We start from the raw sequence: 10588 nt of genomic DNA, 5'->3' as shown, positions 1-10588 counted from the left end.
GAAGGGTTTAATAAAAAAAAATAATTCGTTTTAGCTATTATTGATCTTAGCTTTAACTTTTCTTTTCATTTTTTAAATTGATTTATTATTTTTTGTGTCCATTTTTAATTATTTTTTATTATTATTATTTTTTAGTTTTAGATTATTTTATTTATCATTTCCTTTTATTTTTACATTTATTTATTTATACGTTTATTTATTTTTATATTTATTTATTATCGCATGTATTTATTTCCACTTTTATTTATTTATTCTTGAATTTATTCTTACTTTTCTGTGTCTTGTATGATAATCAGATGGGTTGGTCTTGCCTACTATTGGTTCAGCGTAGATTGAAGCGTTTGATCGATTACTCTTGACTTGTTTTGGACTAACGTCACGTCACTCACTGATCGTTTGCTTCGTGTATAACGTTAAGTAACTATGGCGGGCGCACAATTAGCTAGAGAGTTACAGCATTTAGCCAATGAAGTCGATAACCATGCATCAAATGACTGTGTCATTTAGATTAGATGCACTTATTGATGATTTATTACAGATTGACGGAGAGATAAATGACAAAGTTCTTCAAAATCTGTGCGAGTCAGGGGGTGCTAAAGTGGTGACCAAGTTCCGGTTACAGGTCCTCTGCCAAAGAGGTGCATGAACGACCTCAGCAGATTCGTCGATTCTGAAAGCACAAGACGACTTGATATTAAGATGTCTAATAAACACAGACTTACTTGTTACATGATTTTGACATTCTTGTTAAGATTGCAAATTATTGGTATGATCGCCCGTAACGGCTGAAGCGAGGTGAAAAAAATAAATAAAGCGATTTGACACAGGATTCGTACCCATACAATAAAGCGAGGCAGCGTGTCACTACGGTAACAATCACACTAAGCTATTTCGCAATGCTAGCTGCTGCGGATCTTTGCAATAATATCAAGATGTCACACACCAATATGCAGCTGGATGAATCAAGGGTACCCGTCTTAACTTGTGACCTCTGTGTTATTTATCTCTTATGGAATGTAGTTTACGAGTACCGTTTAGTAACCACGTCTTTTTAGAAGGAATGGTTTCCATTTGATGGCCCCTGTAGTGAAAGAACGATGCTCATTACTACCGTGTTAACTTGTGACTTAAGTTCACTATGTCTCAATTCATTTACATTATGTTACATCATGTTACATTAAATCTTTACGCTTTTTCTAACCGAAAGGCTGCTTACAACTATCACTTTGACAAAGCGTTAGCTTGCGACTTCGGTTTACAAGATCATCTGTGTAGTTAAACCTTATTACATTTTGTGCTTTATGATTTTCACCAGTTGAACTGTAACGCCACCATAGCACCCTCAGACTCGCACAGACTTTGAATGTGCTGCAAAGAGGCTAACAACCGAGGGAGAACTTTGTCATTTATCTCGCCCTCAATCTGTAATAAATCATCAATAAGTGCATCTAATCTGAATGACACACAGTCATTTGATGCATGGTTATCGACTTCATTGGCTAAATGCTGTAACTCTCTAGCTAATTGTGCGCCCGCCATAGTTACTTAACGTTGTACACGAAGCAAACGATCAGTGAGTGACGTGACGTTAGTCCAAAACAAGTCAAGAGTAATCGATCAAACGCTTCAATCTACGCTGAACCAATAGTAGGCAAGACCAACCCATCTAATTATACAAGACACAGAAAAGTAAGAATAAATTCAAGAATAAATAAATAAAAGTGGAAATAAATACATGCGATAATAAATAAATATAAAAATAAATAAACGTATAAATAAATAAATGTAAAAATAAAAGGAAATGATAAATAAAATAATCTAAAAATAAATAATTAAAAATAATTAAAAAATGGACACAAAAAATAATAAATCAATTAAAAAAATTTAAAGAAAAGTTAAAGCTAAGATCAATAATAGCTAAAACGAATTATTTTGTTTTATCAAACCATTCATTCCTTTATTTATTTTCATATTATTACATTTATTCGTTTATATATTTATTTATTTATACATTTATTTATTTATAATTTTTGCAGGTTTAGTCCTCCATAGAGAATAAGTAAACAATTTAAAACTTTCCACAACAACCCATTTATGGAAGTATTTTAATGCCATTAGTCTTTGAAGCAAAAAAGCATGTGGAATTACCACTAATCAAAAATAAATCTGTTGCATTACCAGTGCTTGCATTTTTAGAGTCTGCAATTCAATATGGTTGTATATTTAAGATGTGAATATTTCAAATTGAAACATTTCACGCACAATTTCACCGTTAAAAAGTTCAATAATCAAAATTCGCCTTAAATTTCACTTGGTCCGAATATACAATATAAACAGATGCACATAGTGGGAGAGTCCGCGTTAAACTCAGAGCGGCTGTCAATAAGCTGCTAGTTGAGATCACAGCTATTTGACTACTATAAATACAAATAAATGTCCTGTAAATGCTGATGATGCATAAGATTTATGTGAACATGATGTGCTGAATGAAAAAATAATTTAATTCCTTCAAGCCAGAGCACGAGGGCCTATAGTGTCTGTCTGTGCGGACTGGCAGTGCAAGCGTCAGTAACATTTCTGAAAATGTTGATGATGCATAAGAAGATATCAATGAGAACAAATCATTTCACTTAATTGAGCGGATGAGTGGACTGTTCGGCCATCATATAAAAGTATCTGCATTTCTGCATTCCTGCTGGTGAAGTGGTCAGGCAGCAGGTAGAGGTCATGCATCGGTGGATTCGGCGCTTTATTGCTTCTCCTGGGATTCCCGGATGTGAAACTTTGAATTTCAAGCCGAATTTGAACCACTGAATTTGTGGAAGCAAATTTTTAAACTGAAAAAATATGGACTGAAAATTGTCTTTCGAAAATTAAAGGTTGTATTTTAAAACAAGTTGAATATTTTTATTTTAAATGAAATTCAAAAGGTGAATTTTGATTATAGAATTTTTTAAAGGTGAAATTGTGCGTGAAATGTTTCAATTTGAAATATTCACACCTTAACTATACAACCATATTGAATTACAGACTCTAAAAATGCAAGCACTGGTAATTAGGGATGCACCGAATGTTCGGCCACCGAAAATGTTCGGCCGAAAATAGCAAAAAAACGCAAGTTGTGTAAATGTGTAAAAACGCAAGAATGTGTAAAATGGCCGAATAAATTTTACCGAACATGACTCGTGATGCGATCAAGCAGCAACCAGCTCAGAGAGAGAGAGAGAGAGAGAGAGAGAGAGAGAGAGAGAGAGAGAGAGAGAGAGAGGCTTAATACAGCCACTGTACAAAAGCGGAGATAAATTTTACCCCAATAACTACCGAGGCATTTGTGTGAACAGTAAGCTGGGGAAGACTTTCTGTAGTATCCTGAATACTCCAATTCAAGCTTTCCTTACCAAACACAATGTCTTCAGTAAAAGTCAGATCGGATTTCTACCCAACCACCGCACCACCGACCACATCTACACACTACAGGCATTAGTCAATGAGCACGTCCATTATAAAAACAAAGGAAAAATATATGCATGTTTTGTTGATTTAAAAAAAGCATTTGATTCAATATGGCATGACGGCCTATATTATAAAATTCTACAATCAGGCATAGGTGGAAAAGCTTATGACATCATTAAATCTATGTACACAGAAAACAAATGAGGAGTTAAAATTGGCGATAAAAGAACAGAATTTTTCTCTCAGAGGCGCGGAGTAAGACAGGGATGCAACTTGAGTCCAACTCTGTTTAACTTATATATCAATGAGTTAGCCGTGTTACTGGAACAATCTGCAACAGCCGGTCTCACGTTAAACAACTCCGAGGTGAAATGTCTTATGCTGATGATCTGGTGCTGCTGCCAGACACCGCCGAAGGTCTACAGCAACACCTACCCCTGCTGGAGAAATACTGTCAAAACTGGGCCCTGACAGTAAATCTGAAAAAAACTCAAATTATGATTTTCCAGAAAAAAGCCAGATTGCAGGATAACAGATACACATTCACTCTGGGAAACACTACAATAGAACACACTTTACACTACGATTATCTCGGCCTAAAAATCAGTGCGTCAGGTGGTTTTGGTCTGGCAGTGAATGCACTGAAAGAGAAAGCTAGACGTGCGTTTAACGCCATCAAAGGCAGATTCACCCAAACAGATATTCCAGTTCCAGTCTGGTGTCAAATCTTTGATAGTGTGATTATGCCTATAGCTCTATGGCTGCGAGGTTTGGGGTCCACAGTGTCTGACAGATTACTCCAAATGGGATAAACACCCCATAGAATCCCTGCATGCTGAATTCTGTAAAAACATTTTAAGAGTTCAGAGAAGAACACCAAATAATGCATGCAGGGCTGAATTAGGCAGATACCCAGGGGCGCAAAAATGGGGTATGCAGTATATGCGGTGCATAGGGGCGCCCGCACAAGTGGGGGCGCCATTGTGCCAAAATATTATTTAACATTTTTTTAAATAAAACGTTATAAAAAATATAACGAAAAAGTCATTATCTAAAACGTTTTAGTTTCACTTTTGTCTAGCATTTTAAAGAGTTCAATAAATATATAATTTATTTAATCAAGTTATTATGTCAACCAATCACTCTTTCACAGTCAAATGACCAAATGGATCGAGCAAAGAAACTTCCCAAAGCGCAGAACAGAACATGAAAATGAAAAGTAAATTGACAAGTAAAAAACAAGTTATTTAACGTTGCCTGAGAGGTAGTTCATATTATAATACAATATCAGGTCACCTCTAGGCCTACATCTTTGGCGCTTATAAAATAAATCTATGTTTGTGAAGGAGCTTTATAATTACATTCGGGAGAGTCTGAGACGGTTGTTAAAGCTGTTAAGTCTCCCACTATCACGCATTATCGGGTTCTTCATTAATCGTCGGACGCGTTTTCCCCATATGACGACGCGAGCTGTGCAGTTTGAACGTCAGGTCCGTGTCCTTCACATAACACGAGCAGTTGCGTCTTCTGCAAACAGCGCGCAGCACAGAGCACCGGAGATATTGCGTGTGGACACTGAAACAGCGCAATGATTGACAGGATGACAGAGACAAGAGCGCAAAAGAACGTTAGTTAATAAAAAATAATTTGAGCTTTCAATGTAAGTGAGTTTGTCTTTGTTTTACTTTAATGATGTTTTCATAAAATGTGAACCACTAACAAAGGGGAAAATCCAAAAGATTTTTTATTTATTTGCCTTATAATATCTGTTATCCATCTTATTTCGTTTTTTCAATAATATTTGAATTATAAATGCACAGTAAAGGTATGTTTAACATAGGCAAATTTTATTGTTGTGTTTTTATTAAATATTAATGAACCACAAACTAAGCATTCGTTATAGGCCTAAGTGGGAAAAGAACAAAAAAATACAACGCGTGTAGGCCTATATCATGTGATACGTCTTATTCGTCTTATTCTGATAATAATAAATAATGTTAATAATACTTTTTGTTGAAGGAAAGGGAATAATCTATATATAACTTTAAAGATCAAAATAAGTTTATTTCCTCATCAGCACATCTCTAATGGGCTACAACTCGATTGTTACTTATATTTGGGATATTTAAAGAAGTTTTATTATTTAAAACTTGACAAGTTTTTTTGTTAAAGGTTTTAAATGTCAAAATTCTAGACTACATAAGTGAAACTCACTTTTCAAAGAATACAATAAATAGCCTTATTTGAAGTCTTAGAGGCTGTGTCCACCGAGGCGTTTACGCCTGCGGCCGGCGTTTTTTCAATTGTTTCCTATGGAAACGCCGCGCTTTAAAAAAAAAGCCATCAGCTGACGGTTTTTTTCCGCGCTCTGCGCTGGTGCTATGCGTTTTTTTCACGCTCAGCGCCGGCGTTCGACCGATCGCCCTGAGTTGAAAAATGCTCAACTTTGGGCAGAACGCTGCGCCTGCAGCGGGCGTTTTCAGCCGAGCTCCTGCCGTTTTCAGCCGCGTAAATGCTCGGTGGACACAGCCCCTTATTTGGTTATTATAAGCAAAAGATCAATTTAAAAACTGTTTAGCCTGATTAATCAAAAAAACAATCGTCCAATTATACGGTTATTAAAATAATCGTTAGTTTCTGCCCTAATTTATTGTGTATGTCTGACTTTATGTACTTTTAGTACTTTTTGCTCCTTTGTTTCATTATTTTTCAGATTGTTATTTATCTTTTCAGAATTGTGTATCTGTTACATTGTGAAGCAGTTGGAAAAGTGTTTCTGTAAAAGGAAACCTTTATGCTTCTGTTATAGATGCAAATCTGATTGTCACCTTCACATGATGTAAAATAGAATGACTCCAAAGGTAATATACAACTTGTCTGCAGATTTTTTATTTGTTGTGTGTTTTCTATATTGGGGTGGCCGATGGGGGCGCCAATACTGATCTCGCATACCCCTCAGAAAATGTGCAGTTGCGCCCCTGCAGATACCCCCTGATAATACACATCCAAAAACGTTCTCTCAAATTCTGGACACACCTTAACTCAAGTCCTCCTAACACACTTCAATATGAAGCACTTAAAACCCAAGAGCTGAGACCTAAAGCCAGTCCCTTCTGCCAGCTGGCTCTGAAACTTCACACCGACACAACCGAACAGAACCAAATCAGAATAACCCAAATGATCAAAGAAAGTAAAAAGTCATATTTAGATCATTGGGAAAAGGAAAGTAAAAACCAAAGTAAACTAGAATGCTATCGGACCCTAAACAGAAAATACAATCTGGCAGATTATCTCTACACTGTTGGAGATGTGAAACAGAGACCTGACCAAATACAGACTCAGTGATCACAGTCTGGCCGTAGAGAGAGGCAGACACAGACAAACATGGCTTCCAAAGGAAGAACGATTTTATTTCCATATTTAATTTGTTTACTTACATGTACTCTATTTTATATTTCATTCTATATTTATGCCTTACTCAGCACCTTAGTTTAATTTTTTTTAATCTCATGTTTGTACTTAATGTATGTGTTTTGTTATATGTTCAATGCTTTGGCAATATTGTAAGAACACGCAATCATGCCAATAAAGTACCTTGAGAGAGAGAGAGAGAGAGAGAGAGACGTGCGCTTGCGCTTTATTACTGCTGCAAACATTTTGGCAGTGCGTGTGTGTGTGTGTGTGCGTGTGTGTGTGTGCGTGCGTGCGTGCGTGCGTGTGTGCGTGTGTGTGTGTCTAGGTGTTCATGTTTGTATATCCCGGTGGGGACCTAAACTTGAATGCACACCAACTCATGGGGACTCGTGTCACTGTGGGGACCAAAATTGAGGTCCTCGTGAGCACAAAAGCTTATAAATTGTACAGAACAATCATTTTTAATAATCTAAAAATGCAAAAAGTTTTCTATGATCTTTAGGTTTAGGGGTTGGGTTAGGGCTAGGGGATAAAATATTTTGTACAGTATACAACTCATTACGCCTATGGGACTGTCCCCACAGAGATAATAAACCAGACATGTGTGTGGAGCATTTTAAAGTGTCAGAGAAAGACACAGCACGAGACTTGCCGCACGGAAGTAAATTTCCGAATGAAAGCGTCTTTACCGGTCGGTAACTTTACTTCAGACGGAAGCGGGCTGTCTGACAGTAGCCCCGCCGCTCGCGACATCCTTTGACATCATACAGTGGTCGCGTGCACACAGTTCCCTGTATTAAACAACTTGTTAAAGTATGTTCTGTGAACCTTCTGAGAGAACAGTCAGCTTTTGTGGGCGGAGTTTGGAGGAGAGACGTGAACTGAAATGGTTGTCAGTCAGCATCAGTCAGAATTGCTTGCATTGGATGTTTTTTTTTTCTCAAATCATTTTGCAATGTAGCCTATAATAATCCAACAGTTTTAGTTTATTCGTGATTTTATCTTATAGGCCTAATGTGGAATGACACTTTTTAATTAACTGTTTTGTTGTAGGGGTACAGAGTAACTTACATTACATTCTTTTAGCAGTCAGTTATAGGCCTAATTAATATAGAAGGGAGAGGGCTCAATTTTTTGTTTGAATTTACTTTGTTTTGCTCAATTTTATATTAAGTTGTATTGTATTTTATTGAAAAGCAAGACAAATTATAAAAAGCACATTTTGACTATTCAGTTTGTGCAATAGTGAAAAAAATAGCTTAATAAATAGAAGAAATGCAAAAAACCATGTTCGGTGTTTGGTATTATTCGGCCTTCGGCCAAGTGTTTCACATCATGTTCGGCTTCGGCCAAGAATTTTTGTTTCGGTGCATCCCTACTGGTAATGCAACAGATTTATTTTGGATTAGTTGTCATGGCTCTGCTTCATTTAGTCATGTTTTTCTTGGTCCTGTAGCAGAGCCATGGCAGAGCCTTTGGTTATGTGTGGAGAGAAACATATTATTGTCCTTTTGACAATAATATACGTTCTCTCCAGTGTCTCGTCATTGGCCGCCCCTCTCGTTTCCTTGTTATCTTTCCCTGAGTGTTTTATTACCCACACCTGCCCTGTTAATTATCCTTCGTTTGTCTTCCCTTTAAATACCCTCTTGTTTCATTGTCTCGTGTTCGTGGATTGCATGTGTGTGGTCGTGCTCATGGTCCTGTGCTCGTGTTGCCGCTTGTTCTCGTGTCTTTGCCTTGTCTCTACGTTATGTTTGTATCTTAAAGTGAGTTATGTTAGTTTTGCCTTAATTTCTGTTTTGCCCCAAATCGGGAAGTTTTTCTTTGACCTTTGAAAAGTCTTTTGTTATAGTGTTTGTGTGTTACACCCCCTCGTGGGTTTTTGGTTTGTTTTATTAAAGTCTTCAGTGTTACCTCTTCATCTCTGCCTGCGCTTGGGTTCTTCCACGCTCTGTCGTGACATTAGTGGTAATTCCACATGCTTTTTTTATTCAAGACTAATGGCATTAAAATACTTCCATACCCATTGTTCAGACAAACCTTGGAAAAAAAATACCTTTCAAAAGTTTAGGGTCACTTACTCATTTATTTTTTTCTCACATATTAGAATATTAGCACTCTAAAAGCTATGGAACAAAATACATCATATAATACATAGTTCGCGCCAAGGCTAGCGCCTTAAAGGTTTTCTAGCTCCTGGTTTTGAATGGAGACCAAGGTAAATGTTATTTGTTTATTGTATATTTTTTGCAGTGTTGGGTAAGTTACTCTGAAAAAGTATTTAATTACTAGTTACTAATTACATATTCAATAGTGTAATTAGATTACTGTACAAATTACTCTCTCCAAAAAGTATTTAGTTACTTATTACTAATTACTTTCTATATCCTACATCAACCTTGATTAGTTAAGTGATTTAAGGATAGACATGAAAGGGCTTATTTAATTCATTCAATCAAATAATATTAAACTACATAAAGTACTCTTATCAACTGACCAAAGTATTACAAATGTGAGAATTATACATTAAAGCAGGGATTTTAAAGTTAGACTTTGAATTTTGATGTCAATTACACTATTGCACACAGTAGGGCTGTCAAAAAAAATCGAATTTCGAATATTCGTCGAATAAAAAAAGGGCATATTCGAATGCAAAATCCGTGCATTCGAATTTTTGCTCTGTCAAGAGGAGCCCAAGTCATGATGATGACCTGACGCGGCTTGTTTATTGTTAGGTTATCCAGTTCAGCTCGGTGCGGGGTGCATTAATGTGATAAAATGGCGGAAAAAGAAAGCGAGGACTCCGAGTCGGAGAGAATCTTGCTTACGCCAAAACATCTTAAAAGTGCTGTGTGGCGTTTCTTTGGTTTCTGGAGTGTCAAAGGTAATATCATTGACAAAACAAATGTCATTTGTAAGTTGTGTAAGAAACCGCTGCTTTATCACTCCACAACATCTAACTTGAGAACGCACATGCAATCGTGTCATCCCGAGGAGTTTTGTCGAGAGTGTCATGACGAGGGGCCAGCATTAAAGCAGTCCAGGGTAACGGATTGTTTCTGAATGGCAGTTTGCTTTGCTATTTTGTGTTCATGTAGTACAAACATTCTGTTGAAGCGTGTTTTCTCAGGTTACTGATGCACTTACACAGTTTTATGCACTTTTGTTTGAAAAATTATGCACTTTAAAAAGTCAATGTCATTTAATTTCAATAAAAGATGCGGTGCTTGATTTGGTTTATATTTGCTTATTGCGCTCGCTTGCGCCCTCTTGTGAGCATAGCAGACAATACAGTACATTTTTTCTTCTAAAATTGTGTTGCCTTTAGAATTCGAATATAATTCGAATTTTGCTCATATTTCAGAAAGAATTTCGAATTTAGCTTTTCAGCCATTTTGACAGCCCTAGCACACACATATTACACAAAGTATTTAGTTTAATTACATCAGAAGTAACTATAATTAAATTACAGAAAAAATAAGAGTAATCCCTTACTTTACTTTTTCAAGGGAAAAGTAATTAAATTACAGTAACTAATTACTTAGTAACTAGTTACACCCAACACTGATTTTTTGTTTATGTGTCGGGTATTATGGGTTTGTTTGTATTTGATGATTTTCTCTTATTACCCATTCATTGTTTTGTTTGTTTTTCTGTTTTTGCCGACACATGTCGTTTCTTACGGTGGATTTTCACACTTCATAACGATTTTAATCGC

This window comes from Triplophysa rosa, linkage group LG4, assembly GCF_024868665.1.
Source record: "Triplophysa rosa linkage group LG4, Trosa_1v2, whole genome shotgun sequence".
NCBI lineage: Eukaryota > Metazoa > Chordata > Actinopteri > Cypriniformes > Nemacheilidae > Triplophysa > Triplophysa rosa.
The sequence above is the reverse complement of the archived record's forward strand: the minus strand, read 5'-3'. Positions refer to the sequence as shown.